The 17,868-nt window shown below is 46.7% G+C and overlaps 1 protein-coding gene across 1 annotated transcript in view; it reads left to right on the top strand.

Annotated features, from left to right (window-relative positions):
• The first annotated feature begins 14,170 nt into the window (after window positions 1–14,170).
• Window positions 14,171–17,868, top strand: part of plekhg7 (pleckstrin homology and RhoGEF domain containing G7) — an 80,528-nt gene continuing 76,830 nt past the window's right edge. Inside the window, exon 1 of the mRNA XM_033039428.1 lies at window positions 14,171–14,247. The gene's annotated coding sequence lies outside the window, so the exon portion shown is untranslated. The remainder of the gene's footprint in view (window positions 14,248–17,868) is intronic.

Here is a 17,868-nt window from a genome sequence, read left to right as displayed (position 1 = left end):
GCGCTGGTTTGGAACGTTGCGGTTGCGGTGAATTTGAACCCCATGTCGGCATGAAAAATACTGCGGGTCCGGATGGGCTCCAAGTCACCTTCTCGCAACTTAAAATTTTGATTAAAGGCATCTTAAGAAGTACTTTTTAATGTAAAAATAAACAGCCTACCTTGCCTTGTCCCCTACGTGAGATCCATCCCGTTGTCGGCGTTCACGGCTTTAGAAGATGATTTTTAATTTACTCTAACAATTAAATTATCCAGCGCTAATTTTAATAAACTTAATAAAACGGCAGTCGAAGCGATTTTTCTTTAGCAACTAAACAGCCTAACCGAGATCGATTTGAATAGGCTGCTGAAAAATCGCATTTTAAACCCGCCCCCCTCTCAAAGGCACCAAAGTCGCGCACACGGGCAGCGGCAGAACCTATAATAATGATACAACAATACACCTCTGCCCCACTAATTATACCCCTCCTGTACCTCTAAAGCACTATGGACAGCTAGAAATGAATAAAATACTTATTGAATGTAAATTAAATGTGCTCTATTGGGCAACTTGGTCAGCATGGGCTTCTTTCTGCATTGTATAGTTCTATGACTGGGACTAATCAATAACTGATTTTCAATAAATCAGCAGCGATCTGGTGTCGACTGAGAATGTATTGTCGGAGAGACACACGGAACCACATTCTTCATTCCACCAAGTCTATTCCTATCATTAATCACTTAGTCACACCAATCTTACCTTAATCCCATTTCTGTTCTCCCCACAGTCTCGTCAACTTACCCTACCCCTTTCCCCCAAGTTTTACTGTTCGCCTACATAATTGGGGCAATTTACAATTGCCAGTAACCTCCAGAACTGCACATCGTTGGAATGTGGGTGGAAACTGGAGAATCTGGATGAAACCGACACAGTCAAAGGGGAAACGTTCAAACTCCAGAGAGATGTAGGTGTGCAGATGCAGTCGAGGTCAGGACTGAGCCAAGCTCTCTGGTGCTGTGAGGCAGCCCTGCTCTCTGGTGCTAAGAGGCAGCAGCTGTACCAGTTGCACTGCTGTTTGGAATCTGTTCAAACAATTTCCACATAGTTCTCAGTCCTTGATTCGGAGTTCTAGTAAAATGAGTTTAGTGAACACAGATAATTCAGCGATCAATGATATTTTGTTATTGCTTCATCAATAGTCTTCTATCATCATAAGATCAAAGTAGGATTGTTTGCTGAGAGTTGAATAATATTCAATTCAATTCTGACTATTCAGCAAATGTCTTCTGTCTGAAGATTGGTTCCGATCCGAAACACCACCTATTCCTTCTCTCCAAAGATGCTCCCCAAAACGTTGCCTATTTCCTTCGCTCCATAGATGCTGCCTCACCCGCTGAGTTACTCCAGCATTTGTGTCTGCCTTTGATTCTACCAGCAGCTGCAGTTCTTTCTTACACACATGGTACAAGAGTAGGTCAGAGGCTGGGTATCCTGCAGCAAGTCATTCCTTTTCTGATCATAGTGTATCACACCATATAAAAAGTATTATGAATGAGTTACCATTTGCATGAATGAGTACACATTTAGAAACTGTTCAAGGAGCTTGACAACATCCAGGACATAGTACTCAATGAGTCATGCCCTATTTATAATCCAAAATCTTCACTCCCTCCAGTACTGTGCATGATGTCTGCAGCGTTTACCAATGGCAGCAAACTAATAAGATGGCGTTTTAGCTCCTGACACGAAACCTTACCTATCCATGTCATAGAGTCTTACAGTCGTGGAACAGGCCATTGGTCCCAACCTGCCCACACTGACCAACATGTCCCATCTACACTAGTCACACCTGCCTGCGTTTAGCCCACATCTCTCTAAACCTTTCCTATCCATGTCCCTGTCCAAATGTTTCTTAAACGTTGCAATAGTCCCTGCCACAACTACCTCCTCCAGCAGCTCGTTCCATACACCCACTACCCTTTGTGTGAAAATGTTACCCTACAGGTTCCTATTAAATATGTGTTCCATTATCTTAAAATGGTAGAACAAAGGCAGAACATACATGGGAACACTACCTCAGGCAATATCCTAGCTCCCTACCCAACCATACTGTGGGAGCACCTATACTAAACTGTTGGAAGTGGTTCCAATAGGTGACTCATCACAAGCTTCTCAAAGGCAATTAGGGCTGGCAATTAATACACCCATATCTCCCAAATCTCTCTTTCTAAGTCTCTCTTTCTCTCTCTGTCTGAAGAAGGGTTTTGACCCAAAACGTTGCCTATTTCCTTCGCTCCATAGATGCTGCCTCACCCGCTGAGTTTCTCCAGCATTTTTGTCTACCCTCTCTCTTTCTATATTTATTTTTATTTTTCATAGGGTTATATGTATCCTGATTCTTCTGCTGCAATGCCAGTATCCATTTCAGGTTTTTGGGTGTGAGTGCTATGAATATGCAGACACTTAGAGAAACCGCACGTGAACTCTAAAGGGAAATGAAAATCAGGTAAATATGTTACAGGGATTGGGGAAGTTGTACGTGAACCATTTAGAGGAAATAAAAGTGAATTATGTCTCCAAAGCCTGAGAACATGTCACAGAAAACACTGTCAATTCATTTTCTCGACAAGGATAACTGATCAATAATAAATGTAAAGCTTAGTGGTGGATATGGATCTTTCCTTTCCATGTACCTGTGTGCAAATATCATTGTACACCTCTCCACCATTTAATATGGGCCATTGGAGGCCCTGCAGCAGCTTGGGGCTTAATTTTAGAATGGCACGGTGGCGCAGCAGCAGAGTTGCTGCTTTACGTTGACTATGGTTTAATAACTGCGAAAAAACCTATACTTAAATTTTGGAAAAAGATAACAGTCCCCACAGTGAAGATGTGGATCACAGAAATGACCGAGACACTACATCTAGAAAAAATAAGGCTTGTCTTGACTGACAAACCAGATCAATTTTCCAAAATATGGTCTCCTTTTATTGAATTTCTTCAACAACATAATGGTTGAACACAAACTCAAAACCGACACTGTGGTCGGGTGAGCGGGCGTATGGAAGGGTAGTGGGATATATCTCCGCTTCTTTCACTTCTTCTTTAGTTCTGGGGTTTTTCTTTTTTCGTGTCTTTCTCGAAATTCTTTCTTTTCTTTTTCTTTTCTTCTTTCTTTACCTTTTTCCTTTTATCCTTTTTCCGATTTAGTTATTAGTTTATAAAATGATAAAATTGAAGCAGTACGAAAATTGTATAACTGTTATGTCGATTACTTTCTCTTTGTACAATTGCTTCTAATAAAATAAATATTTTAAAAAAGAGATTGCTGCTTTACAGCGTCCAGAGACCTGGGATTGATCCCGACTACAGGTGCTGTCTGTACGGAGTTTGTACATTCTCCCCGTGACCTGCGTGGGTTTTCTCCGAGATCTTTGGTTTCCCCCCACAGTTCAACGAGGTACAGGTTTGCAGGTTAATTGGCTTGGTATAAATGTAACAATTGTCCCTCGTGTGTGTAGGGTAGTGTCAGTGTGCGGGATCGCTGGTCGGTGCGGACTCGGTGGGCCGAAGGGCCTGTTTCCACGCAGTTTCTCTAAAATATACTTAATTAGATTGGGTGCTGCTCCAAGTAGCCTTGCTAGCAAGTTAGACCCGATCATCAGCGACCCGGAACAGTGGTGGAGTGAATCGACAATGGCAACTCCAACCCAGGACCACTATCAATACAGAGGACCTTTATGGCTATGTTACGACTTTAACATTTTTAATAACTTTGAACTTGAAAGGTAAAGATGGTGCGGTATCTTACACCGTTATCCTTGAATATGTTCGTGCCTATTTTTCCTGAACTAATATGCAAAAAAAGAATTTCTCTATAGCTCGGTACATGTGCCAATAAAGTACCGATGAACCATTGATAATGTGGTAAGAACATATCACTGTTTCAGAATAACAACTCTCAATTATGTTGAAAGGCTTTCGTAACATTTATAGAGGCCTGGATAGTGGATGTGGAGAGGATGTTTCCACTAGTGGGAGAGTCTTGGACCAGAGGTTATAGCCTTAGAATTAAAATACGTTCCTTTAGGAAGGAGATGAGGAGGAATTTCTTTAATCAGAGGATGGTAAATCTGTGGAATTCATTGCCACAGACGGCTGTGTGAGAGGCTTAAGATGAGAGGGGAGAGATTTAAGAGAAACCATGGGGTATCATTTCCACTCAGAGGGTAGTGCGTATCTGGAAATGTGCTGCCCAAGCAGCTGCGGCTCGCCTGCAGTCCGTCTGTCTTTTCCTTTTTTTTTTTGTTTTCTCTTGTTTTGTTAGACGTATGTTTTAGTTTATTTTTAGTTGTGTATGTGTGGGGGAAACTTGTTCTAGTCTCTTCCTTCGGGGGGGATGGGACCTTTTCTTTGCCGTGTCTCCGCCTGCGCTGAGGCCTAATCGTGGAGCTGGCGGCCTCCAACTTGAACCGACCTCGAGGCTCCGGAGGCAGAGCCTGGACTCTCCATCGCAAAGCTGACCGACTTCGGGGCCGTGGTGGTGCTGCGGCCCAAATTCGACCTCGGAGCCTCGGAGGCTTCAGCTGCGGGCCCAGTGGACGACAACGTCGGGAGCTCGCAGGTCCCAGGTTGGTGACCGATTCTCCAGAGCACCCGCAACAACAGCTTCGTCCGCTGGACTGGAGGGTGGCAGCTTCGTCCGCCCCCGGGCCGCGGAGTTTGAACCGGCCCGTTCGCGGAGCTCGGATTCGGCCGCGGGACTTACCATCACCCAGCGGGGGGCCCAACATTGAAAGCCTGGATCGCCTCAACGCAGAGGGAGAACAAGGAAGGAAGAGACAAGGACTTTAAGACTTTTTGCCTTCCATCACAGTGAGGAGGTGCCTGGTAGATTCACTGTGGTGGATGTTAAACTGTGTTCATTGTGTGTTCTGTTACTTTATATTCTGTTACGACTGCAAGGTACCCAATTTTGTTCAAAAAAATTTTGAATGACAATAAACTCAACAACTGTGGAGGCCGTCAATGAATATATTTAAGGCAAGGATAGATAGATTCTTGATTAGTATGGGTGTCAGAGGTTATGGGGAGAATTTATTCAAGAGGGGGAGATAGATCAGCCATGATTGAATGGTGGAGTAGACTTGATGGGCCAAATGGCCTAATTCTGCTCCTGTCACTAATGAACTTATGAAGAAGATTAACAGCTGTTGAAGTTTTAAAGTGAAAGAACTGTATCAGTGTGGAGAATAATGCCTTTACAGGGAAATCCCAACAAGAGGGAAATTGGGTTGTTCAGGGGTAAAATCAGGAAACAGTTTATCCTAAAGGGGAAATAGAAATTCATCACTCTTCTGCAAAGAGCGGTTGAAACTTTCAAGACTGCCACAGGTGGACCAGTCTGAAGAAGGGTTCCGATTCGAAACGGCACCTGTTCCTCTTCTCCAGAGATTCTGCCTGGCCTGCTGTGTTGCTCCAGCACTTTGTGTCTATCTTCCGTATAAACCAGCATCTGCAGTTCCCTGCTACACACCAGTAGATCTTTGCCTGCTAAGGGTATCACAGCAAAGTTGTACATGCTAGGAACCAGTGAGTCTTGATTTAATTGAAATGAGAAACAGACTTAAAGGCCAAATGGCCTGCTCCAATGGTAAAATCATACTGAACAGTAGGGAAACAGGCCCTTCGGCCCACCTTGTCCATGCTGACCACATCAGCATACATGGCTAGTTCTATTTGCCTGCATTTGGCCCACATCCCCCTATATCCTTCCCATTGATCTGTTCAAATGTTGTAATTGTGTTTGCTTCTATAGCTTCCTCTAGCAGCACATTTCCAGATACGCACTACCCTCTGAGTGGAAAAGGTACCCCATGTTTCCCCTTAAATCTCTCCCCCTCATCTTAAGTCTCTCACACAGCCTGGGGCTGCTCCGGGATACCATTGCCTATGTGCAGGATAAAGGGTTGGATGCCTGCCTGCCGGATCAGCATGGTCTAGCAGAAGGCCTTCGACAAGATATCGCACACGTACATGATGGACGTGTTCTCCAAAATGGGCTTTGGGGAGGGAACTGAATTCAACTGCTCTACACTGATATCTGTAGTGCAGTCCAAATCAACGGCTGGGAATCAGATAGCTTCCCCATCAGGTCTGGAGTCAGGCAGGGTTGCCCTCTCTCCCCTGTCCTGTTTGTCTGTTGTATAGAACCACTTTCCGAATCCATCAGGAAGGGCGAGAGCATAAGAGAGGTGACACATTTCAGGCAGTGGGGGCACTCGGGTCAAAACCTCCCTGTACATGGACGATGTCGCCATCTTCTTCTCGGATCCGGGGTCGGTCCGCAGATTGATCAGCATCAACCTCAGGAATTCGCGGACCATGCTTTTCGTCAATTGGACTAACCGATTCTCCACCCCTTCACCATCAGTTCTGACTTCTTGAAGATGCTGGGGATCTGGTACAGGTGGGTGGGTGTGGGGGGGGGGGGGGGGGGGGGATAAAGGACATGCAACAAGAATGGGCTGAAATGGATAGCTAAGGTCAAGCATAAATTGGGTCTGTGGAAACTGCTTCCTCTCTCTTATGGGGAAAAATGTGATAATCAGATGTGAGGCTGCTGTACCTGGTGAAGGTGTGGCCCGTCCCATGCTCAGCTGCCTCAGCGATCACCAGGGCCGTCTTCCAGTTCATCTGAAGATCAAAGATGGACCGGGTGCGACGGGTCACAATGCACGTCAGCAAGACAACGGGGGCAAAAGCGTGCCCAACGTCGCCCTCACCCTGATGGCCACCTTTATGTGTGGCTGCATCAGGCGGAGCGTAGAGCCAAGGCACATGGGCACCAAGTTTCACTACCTGCTGAGGTTCCGCCTGTCCCTGGTTTTGTGAAGGATGGGCCTGGCGCAGATGCCACGTAATGTGCCGGTCAGCTCGATATTGCTGCATCATCTGTCCTTTGTGGAAAGGTTATTCCAGACCAACACCTTTGACCGCATGTCCACTGGGCAGTGGTCAGCACGGATTGTCCTGCAGGACAAGGACGACGGACCTTGTGGCGTGGTTCCCAGAGCAGACTGCCCAGCTTGTCTGGCAAAATGCCTCATCGCCAGAACTCACCAACAAGCACCAAGACCTGGCTTGGCTGGATGTAAGAGGGGCCCGCCCAGTCAGATCCTTCCCACACCGTCGGAACCTCACTACCAGCACACGCTGACCTCGGGACGGATGCTATGGAGAGGAGACGGTTGCCCACCTCTTTGTCGAGTGTGGATTTGTGGAGAGTCTGGAGATGGATGCTTGGGTCCCTGTCACAGTTTATCCCGAAGAGCTCCGCAACAGAAAACTCTCTGATGTACAGGTTGTTCCCAGGGACACATTCAATGATGGACATCAAGTGCTGCTGGAAGATCATCACCAAAGATCCTATAGCGGAGTAAAATAAACCACTCCTGCTAAATGCAATGGGCTGACGTGTAGTATGCAATGGAGCGGAACGTGGGCCTTCATTTCATCCATTTCAGTAACCCGACCCGACCCGACTCGCAGTGTAATCAACGTTGCGGGGGAACAGTTTATGTTAATAAATTATAATTCTGAAAATGAGGAGAAGATTTTTATTTGTGCAAGGATGTTTCCGTAACCGGCTTCCGTCTCCGCACTAGTATCTTCGCTCCGCTACGGGAACTTTGGTGCGGAGACGGAAGCCGGTTACGGAAATGGGGCCGAAAATTACCCATGAATCTGCCCATGACCGTGCCACGTCTTTTTCGTCGAGTGATCTATCTTGCTTGCTATAGGATCTTTGATCATCACCTCGGTGAAAGACACTCTTTGGTCAGCCCGAACCTTGTTTATCTCCCAGCAGAGAGAGTTGTCTGTCAGGAAAAATTGCCAATTGGCCCGTTGCAAACTGCAGGAGCACGTGTTGAGGGACACATTAAAGCCAAGGCTCTGTGGGGAAGGACCACAGTCTAGGGTCATTCAGCAGCTGGACATTGAGGGGCAGAGTCCGGTGAGGACAGCCCTCAAACAAGGGATGGGAGATCACCTCAGCGGGCCACAAGAGTGGCAAGGGTGTTTGGATAGTAGCGAACATTGCTGAATATGATACCAATGAAAGTATAGGCACTGAGAATGATGATATTTGATGCCTTTTTATTTGCTGCTCAATTAATCAATTTGGATGCTTTAACCAGTCGAGTGGATCCATTTAAATTGTTCTGCCTCTATAAATGCCTTCAGATGAATGGGCTAATTGGAATTTTTACACTGTTCTTGCTTTGTATATATGTTTTATTCTGAATAAAGTTTTTCTTTGGAAATTAAAAAAAACCTGGCTTTTAATAACCAGGCAGCAAGCATGAGTTGCCTTCATCACAAAATATTCATGGCGGGGATTGGTAAGGATTGTTGTGGTAGGGAGGAAGAACTCCTCACCTGAAGGGCGGCATGGTGGTGCAGCAGTAGTACTGCAGCCTCACAGCGCCAGAGACCCAGGTTCCATCCTGACAATTGCTGCTGTCTGCATGGAGTTTATATATTCTCCATGTGACCGCGTGGGTTTTCTCCGGTGGCTACAGTTTCCTCCCACACTCCAACGACATACAGGTTTGTAGGTTTGTAGGGACGACAGATGGCACAATGGGCTAAGTGTTCGGCTGGCGACCGGAAGGTGGCCGGTTCGAATCCCGCTTGGAGTGCATACTGTCGTTGTGTCCTTGGGCAAGACACTTCACCCACCTTTGCCTGTGTGTGAATGTGTGTTAATGTGTGTGAGTGATTGGTGGTGGTCGGAGGGGCCGTAGGCGCAGAATGGCAGCCACGCTTCCGTCAGTCTGCCCCAGGGCAGCTGTGGCTACAGAAGTAGCTTACCACCACCGAGTGTGACTGAGGAGTGAATGAATAATGCGATGTAAAGCGCCTTGAGTATTAGAAAGGCGCTATATAAATCCCATCCATTATTATTATTATTAGGTTAATTGGCTTTGGAAATAATTGTAAATTGTCTCTAGTGTGTGTAGGATAGTGTTAGTGTGCGGGGATCGCTGGTGGGCGTAGACTCAGTGGGCCGAAGGGCCTGAATCCGTGCTGTATCTCTAAACTAAATGAACTAAGCTAAACGCAGACCGAGGTTAAAATGTTGATAAGCACATTGACAAGAGCAGGCCGTTCAGATTATTCCTGGGGCATTCATCAGTTGAACTGCACTTCAATTCCATTAACCTGCTCCAAACCTTCCTTGCAAAAGCTGCCATTCTGGGTTGTGACATTTTGATTTGACTCCTGTGTTCTCGTGTAAACTGCTTCTGGTTTCACTTCTCAATGATTCAATAATTCCGTTTAGTTTAGTTTATTATCACGTGGACCGAGGTACAGTGAAAAGCTTTTGCTGCGTGCTAACCAGCCAGTGAAAAGACAATACATGATCACAATGGAATCATTCACAGTACAGATAAAAGTGCTACTACTACTACTTACTTACTGCCTATTATGCCTTCTGGCATTTAGGGCAGCAACGAAGTGTCCTCCACTCCTGTCTGTTCTGGGAAGTCCATAACGCCCAGTAGTGTTGATTCCTTCAGTTGCTGTTTCCGTAACATATTTGTTTGATGAGACAGGGTTGTACTCAACCTCCAACCTGGAGGACCAGTGGATCGCTCTTCATCTCGCCTCTACCCTCCGACCTGTCCAGCATGGGAGACCCTAACAGGAGACAAATCTCCCGCTGGCATAGCTCCAGGGGTCACTGAGACACACAAGCTCCCAGACCACGATACGGTTGCAATCCAACGGGGAGAGATAAAAGTGCGGAGTGATTGTAATGTGTGATGTAGATCTGCTTCTGTGGCTAGCACGCCAATAGTCGCCTCGGTTGGGTGCCATCTTGGAAGCAAATTGGTATTGAAATCAATGATTCAATAATACTATTGCCACGCGTACCTAGGTACAGTGAAATGATGCAGTGAATATCTGGCTAAACTCTCATTTTATAAATATATTTCTCCTGATCCTGGAGTCTATCTTAATAGGCAATTTTTATATGTTTTCTTTGTAGGCTATGCAGGAACAATGTTGCACTGATTTTTTCATATATTTTGACAGCTAGATGATAGATTTTGCTTCTTAATATGAACTATGCCAGTACGCAATGTTCACAGTTGCAAATGAGGCTTCAGCCCACATGTCAATTAAGTCATATAACTTTTCAGTGTGAAAACAGGCCCATTAGCCCAACTCATTCATGCTAACCAAGATGTCTATCATTTGCCTGCATTTGGCCCCTATACCTCCCAAACGTTTCCTATCTGCGTACCTGTTTTGTAACCATCTCTATCCCTTCCTCTGGCAATTCGTCCCAGGTACGCACCACCCACTGTGCGGAAAAACTTCCCCCTCAGAATCTTTTTTAATCTTTCCCCTCTCTCTTTAAACCTATGCTCTAGTTTTAGACTCTCTCCCCTTGGGAAAATACAGTGGGTACACAGTTCCATGACAATGGTGACAGAGGTAGATCAGGTAGTGAAAAGGGCATTTTCATCTTATCCGTGTCCCTTGTCAATCTATACGCCTCCATAAGGTCACCCCTCATTCTCATCTCCATGGGAAAAAAAATGACAAAAGCCTATCCACCCTCTCCTCATAACTCAAACCCTCCAGATCCGGTAACATCCTCGTGAATCTATTTTGCATTGTTCCAGTTTAATGACATCTTTCCTGTAGCAGGGTGATTAAAGCTGTACATAGTACTACAAAATGTAGCCTCACCAACACAGTACACACATGTACTATGATGTCCCAACTCCTGAGAACTCAATGCCCTGACCAAGTGTGCCAAATGCCCCTATTCACTACCCTGTCTACCTCTGTCTTTCATGGAACTGTCTACCCACACCCCTTGGTCTCTCTCATAGAGTCATTGAGTCATACAGCATGGAAACAGGCCCTTCAGCCCAGCCAGCCTACACCGACCATCAAGTTCAAGTCAGTTTATTGTCATGTGTCCCTGTATAGGACAATGAAATTCTTGCTTTGCTTCAGCACACAGAACATAGTAGGCATTGACTACAAAACAGATCAGTGTGTCCATATACTATAATATAAATATATACACACATGAATAAATAAACTGATAAAGTGCAAATAACAGAAAATGGGTTCATAATAATCAGAGTTTTGTCCGAGCCAGGTTTAATAGCCTGATGGCTGTGGGGAAGTAGCTATTCCTGAACCTGGTTGTTGCAGTCTTCAGGCTCCTGTACCTTCTACCTGAAGGTAGCAGGGAGATGAGTGTGTGACCAGGATGGTGTGGGTCTTTGATGATACTGCCAGCCTTTTTGAGGCAGCGACTGCGATAAATCCCCTCGATGGAAGGAAGGTCAGAGCCGATGATGGACTGGGCAGTGTTTACTACTTTTTGTAGTCTTTTCCTCTCCAGGGCGCTCAAATTGCCGAACCAAGCCACTACTGCAACCGGTCAGCATGCTCTCCACTGTGCACCTGTAGAAGTTAGAGAGAGTCCTCCTTGACAAACCGACTCTCCGTAATCTTCTCAGGAAGTAGAGGCGCTGATGAGCTTTCTTGATAATTGCATTAGTATTCTCGGACCAGGAAAGATCTTCAGAGATGTGCACGCCCAGGAATTTGAAGCTCTTGACCCTTTCAACCATCGACCCGTTGATATAAATGGGGCTGTGGGTCCCCCTCCTACTCCTTCCAAAGTCCACAATCAGTACCTTGGTTTTGCTGGTGTTGAGGGCCAGGTTATTGCGCTGGCACCATATGGACAGTTGCTCGATCTCTCTTCTATACTCTGACTCATCCCCATCAGTGATACGTCCCACAACAGTGGTGTCGTCAGCGAACTTGATGATGGAGTTCGCACTGTGACTGGCTACTCAGTCATGAGTATAGAGTGAGTACAGCAGGGGGCCGAGCATGCAGCCTTGAGGTGCTCCCGTGCTGATTGTTATCGAGGTTGACACATTTCCACCTACCTGCGCTTGGCCCATATCCCTCTAAACCTACCCTATCCATGTACCTGTCTAAATGTTTCTTAAATGCTGCCTGATAACCTGCCTCAAATACTTCCTCCAGCAGCTGGTTCCATACACCCACCACCCTTTGTGTAAAAAAGTTATCCCTCAGGGTCCCATTAAATCTTTCCCCCCTCACCTTAAACCGATGTCCTCTGGTTCTCGAGTCCCCTACTCTAGGCGAAAGACCCTGCGTCTACCTGATCTATTCCTCTCATGATTTTGCACACTTCTCTGTTCTACAACAGTGTCTTACAATTTACTGTGCTCTGGTTTGTCTTACCATTTCGCATTTATCCCAATTAAACTCCATCTGCCATTTCTTGGCCTATCAGTCCAATGAATCAAGATCCCATTGTAATCATAGATAAATCTTCTTCACTGTCCACTATACCACTGACTTTAACCATATACTTACCAACTTTGCTATCTACATTCAAATGTCGGGCAGACAGAACCTTTTTCCACCAGAGTGGAAACGTCAAAGGCGAGAGAACATGACTTTAAGGTGAGAGGAGCAAAGTTTAAAGGAGATGTGTAGGACATTTTATTTCTTTACAGAGAGAGGTACATGTGGACAGGGACATAGATGGGGCAGATTTAGAGGGATATGGGCCAAATGCAGGCAGGTGAGACTAGTGTAGGTGGGACTAATGTAGGTGGGACATGTTGGTCGGTGTGAGCAAGTTGGGCTAAAGGGCCTGTTTCCACGCTGTATGTCTCTATGAGAGAGGGTGGTGGGACCCTGGAAAGCACTGTCAGGGGTGGTGATGGAATTAGATATGAGGGTGGCATTTAAGAGGCTTTTATATAGGCATGTGGATATGCAGGAAATGGATGGATATGGACAGAGTGTAGGTAGAGGAGATTAATTTAAATTGACGCAATGTTCAGCACATAGATTGTGGGCCGAATGGCCTATTCCCGTACTGTTCTATGTACATCCAAATTGTTAACTAAACTCCATTTGCATTTCCTCGGCCCATTGACTTAATTGATCACGACTCCAGTGAAGAATATCGAACATGGAATTGGATAGACACAAAACGCTGGAGTAACTCAACGGGATAGGCAGTAACTCTGGAGAGATGGAATGGGTGACATTTCGGGTCGAGACCCTTCCTCAGCCTGTGGAAGGGTCTCGACCCGAAAAGTCACCCAACCCCTCTCTCCAGAGATGCTGCCTGTCCTGCCTCTAGACTAAAAACTTATCTGTACTCCCAAGCCTTTCCTGACGTCCTCTGAGCGAGGGCTATATGTATATAGTTTGTTTGTTTGTTTATACTATTCTTATAACAAATGTGAAGCACTTTGGGCAACGAGAGTTGTTTTTTAAATGTGCTATATAAATAAATGTGACTTGACTGGACTGCCGTTACTCCAGCGTTTTGTGTCTATCTTCGGTGTAAACCAGCACCTGCAGTTCCTTTCCACACATGAAATTGGGCATCTCTTCACATCAATACTCGTAATGCTTGGAATTGCAAATCACTTCTGTTTGGAAGGGCTGCAGAGTAGAACACAGAACAGTACAACCTAGGAGCAGGCCCTTCGGCCCACCATGTCTGTGCCGACCATAACTCCAGCAGGCTGGAGTTGGTGGAAACAGCTGTAAACATTTGGAGCTGTGAGCTGCATTGCCGGTGGGTTTAAAAAAAAAAAAACCCAATTAAGAGACAAACCCTAAGTGGCGTGGCATCTTGAGACATGTGTAACTCATACCCGTGCTAGTCTGACAATGGAAACATTTTTGCAAACACCAGATGGTGAAATGAACCACTTGAGCCGACAGTAAGTCATGCATTTAAGAAGGGACTGCAGATGCTGGAAAATCGAAGGTAGTTTCACGTTGCCTATTTCCTTCGCTCCATAGATGCTGCTGCACCCGCTGAGTTTCTCCAGCATTTTTGTCTACCAGTAAGTAATGCATGATTAGTGTCAGGAGTTCCACAGACGGGAGGTACTACTAATCAGTGTAAAAAGGTCTTGTTGCTGTTTACTCGCTGTGTTGGTCTCGGCTGAGCAGCAGCGCGTTGCCTGGAGAGCTCCCAGTGTGTGTGTGTGAAGCTCTTGTTCCTGCCCCCTTCGCCCTGTTCTTCTCCCCTTGGCTCCGCCCCAGCAGCAGCCAGGTCTGGCTCTCGCCGTCGCTTCTCTCTCCTCCCACATCCACTCCTCCAAGTAGCAGCCGAGGTCAGGATCTTTGGTCGGGAGCACAGGAGCCGGAGCCGAGGTTTGTGGATCTTACTCACCCTTCCTTGTACATCAGTTGGGAGAGAGATTCTCGGTTTAAATCGGTGCTTAAAAAAAACAAAAATAGAAAGCAAATCTCCAAACAGATGAGGCTGCTGAAGTGTTGGATTATCTGTGATGTGTCTTGGTCGTGTGTGGCTTGGTGATCTGGGAGGACGCGCCGGCTGTGCCAACCAGTATTAGGCAGGATACACACAGGGTTTTGTAGCGAGCAGGTGCACACATACTGAGCTGGCCATTCATTCACAGGAGCTGAGACCAGAGTCCTCAGACTGCTCCCACCCTAAACCGTCCAGCGTGTCGGATGTGGAGCTCCCAGTTCCACTCCAGTCTTCAACACAAGATCCGGCTTTAACGCAGTCAGGCACAAAGTGCTGGAGTAACTCAGCGGGTCAGCCAGCGTCTCTGGAGAGAAAAAATAGGTGACGTTTCGGGTTGAAACCCTTCCTCAGACCAGGTATTGAACCGAGTACCGGCTCTGACCTCCGGCGAAGGCGAGTGTAATTATAGTGTAACAGGTTCTTGAGCTCACCGTGTCTGTACTGACGCAGATGCCAATTTAAAATGCACACCTGTCTGTATGTACTATGTCTCTAACCCTGCCTGAACTTGTGCCTGACCCAATGCTTCCTATGTATTGCCACTGTATCTGCTTCCATCGCCTCTGCTGGCAGCCTGTTCTAAGCATCTACTATTCTCTGTGTTTTATAACAAAACAAAAACTCTTCTCTTAAACTTTCTCCCTTATACGTTAAAGCTATGTCCTATCGTATTTGACTTTTCCTCTCTGGAAAATCATACTTCTGCTATCTAAAAAACAAGCACACACAAAGTGCTGGAGTAACTCGGCTGGTCAGACAGCATCTCTGGAGAAAATAGATGTTCTCCAGAGATAGAAACATAGAAAATAGGTGCAGTAGTAGGCCATTCGGCCCTTCAAGCCTGCACCGCCATTCAATATGATCATGGCTGATCATCCAACTCGGTATCCTGTACCTGCCTTCTCACCATACCCCCTGATCCCTTTAGCCACAAGGGCCACATCTAACTCCCTCTTAAATATAGCTTGATGTTGCCTGACCCACCGAGTTACTGCAGCACTTTTGTTTTTGTTTTGTCAACCAGTATCAACCGAAGATAGACACAAAAAGCTGGAGTAACTCAGCGGGACAGGCAGCATCTCCAGAGAGAAGGAATGGGTGACGTTTCGGGTCGAGACCCTTTTTCAGACTGGTTAGGGATAAGGGAAACGAGAGATATAGAGATGTAGAGAGATAAAGAACAATGAATGAAAGATATGCAAAAAATTAACGATGATAAAGGAAACAGGCCGTTATCTGTTCGTTGGGTGAAAATGAGAAGCTGGTGTCAAGTCAAGTTTATTTGTCACATACACATACGAGATGTGCAGTGAAATGAAAGTGGCAATGCTCGCGGACATTGTGCAAAAGACAAACAACCAAACAACCAAACAAACTATAAACACAATCATAACACACATATTCTTTTACATAATAAATAATGGAAGGAAAAACGTTCAGTAGAGTTAGTCCCTGGTGAGATAGGAGTTTACAGTCCTAATGGCCTCTGGGAAGAAACTCCTTCTCAACCTCTCCGTTCTCACCGCATGGCAACGGAGGCGTTTGCCTGACCGTAGCAGCTGGAACAGTCTGTTACAGGGGTGGAAGGGGTCTCTCATGATATTGTTGGCTCTGGAGTTGCACCTCCTGATGTATAGTTCCTGCAGGGGGGCAAATGAAGTTCCCATAGTGCGTTCGGCCGAACGCACTACTCTCTGCAGAGCCTTCTTGTCCTTGGCAGAGCAATTCCCAAACCAGATGGTAATATTTCCGGACAAGATGCTTTCCACCGCCGCTGTGTAGAAGCACTGGAGGATCCTCGGAGACACTCTGAATTTCCTCAATTGCCTGAGGTGGTAAAGGCGCTGCCTTGCCTTACTCACGAGTGTTGAGGCGTGTGATGCCCATGTCATATCCTCGGAGATGTGGACTCCCAGATATTTAAAACAGTTCACCCTATCCACAGGATCCCCATTTATCCTCAATGGAGTGTATGTCCTCGGATGATGTGCCCTCCTAAAGTCCATGATCAGCTCCTTCGTTTTTTTGATGTTCAAGAGGAGGCTGTAATCCTGGCACCAGAGTGCCAGATCAGCCACCTCCTCCCGGTAGGCCTTCTCATCGTTGTCTGAGATCAGGCCCACCACCACAGTGTCATCAGCAAACTTAATTATTGAGTTGGAGCTTGGCTGGGGCAGGGATAGAGAGAGAGGGAATGCCGGGGTTACTTGAAGTTAAAGAAATCAATAATCATACCACTGGGCTGTAAGCTGCCCAAGTGAAATATGAGATGCTGTTCCTCCAATTTGCGTTTAGCCTCACTCTGGCAATGGAGGAGACGGAGGACAGAAAGGCCCGTGTAGGAATGGGAAGGAGAATTAAGGTGTCCAGTAACCGGGAGATCAGGTTGGTTCACGCGGGCTGAGCGAAGGTGTTCTGCGAAACGATCGCCCAGTCTGCGTTTGGTTTCGCCGATGTATAAGAGTCCACATCTTGGGCAACGGATATATAGATGAGGTTGGAGGAGGTGCAAGTGAACCTCTGCCTAACCTGAAAGGACTGTCGGGGTCGTTGGACAGAGTCGAGGGAGAAGGTATAGCGACAGGTGTCGCTTCTTCTGTGGTTGCTGGGGAAGGTACATGGGGAGGGGGTGGTTTGGGTGGGAAGGGATGAGTTAAACAGGGAGTTGTAGAGGGAACGGTCTCTGTGGAATGGGGTGGAGATGGGAAAATGTGGCTCGTGGTGGGATCCCGTTGGAGGTGGCGGAATTTTTGGAGGATTATGTGTTGTATGTGACAGCTGATGGGGTGGAAGGTAAGGACTAGGGCGACTCTGTCTCTACATGGAGCAAGGGCAGAGCAGCGGAGTACCGAGGAACAACGAGTGAGGGCCTCATCGATGATAGGAGAGGGGAACCCCTGTTATTGAGGGTGAGGACCAGTTCCGCTTGGCAGAGTAGAGTGTTAGTGACGGGAAATCGGATGGTTCTGCGGTCGAGGAAGACGCTGACGACTTTAAGGCCTTCCTGGTGGGGGATGGAGGTGTAGAGTGACTGAACGTCCATTGTAAAGATGAGGGAGTGGGGGCTCGGAAAGCGGAAGCCATTAAAGAGACGAAGGGCATGTGAGGTAACTTGGACATAGGTCGGAAGAGATTGGACCAGGGGGGATAGGATGGAGTAAAGGTACGTGGAAATCATTTCCATGGGATAGGACAGGGCTGCCAACTCTCACGCTTTGAGCGTGAGAATCACGCCCTCAAGCAAATTCTCACGCCCTCATGCTGATCAGAAATTTCTCACGCTCAGTGGTGAGAAAGTTTGTGATCAACGAAAATTTCAAAACTCGGATAAACTGCATGGTCCGCGGGTGTTGGAGAGCCGGGGCTGCGGGAGGGATGGGAGCAGAACCAGAACAGATGCGGGGAGCCGGGACGGATGAGTGTTTGCCGGGGCCGGCGTGTCGCTCGCTGCAGCTCTGGCCATGGAGCACTCCGGACAGTGCATGTCCCGGGCGCCGCTG

Source organism: Amblyraja radiata, chromosome 21 (assembly GCF_010909765.2).
Source record: "Amblyraja radiata isolate CabotCenter1 chromosome 21, sAmbRad1.1.pri, whole genome shotgun sequence".
In the NCBI taxonomy this organism is placed as follows: domain Eukaryota; kingdom Metazoa; phylum Chordata; class Chondrichthyes; order Rajiformes; family Rajidae; genus Amblyraja; species Amblyraja radiata.
Note: the sequence above shows the minus strand (reverse complement) of the source record. Positions and strands in the feature narration are given on the sequence as shown.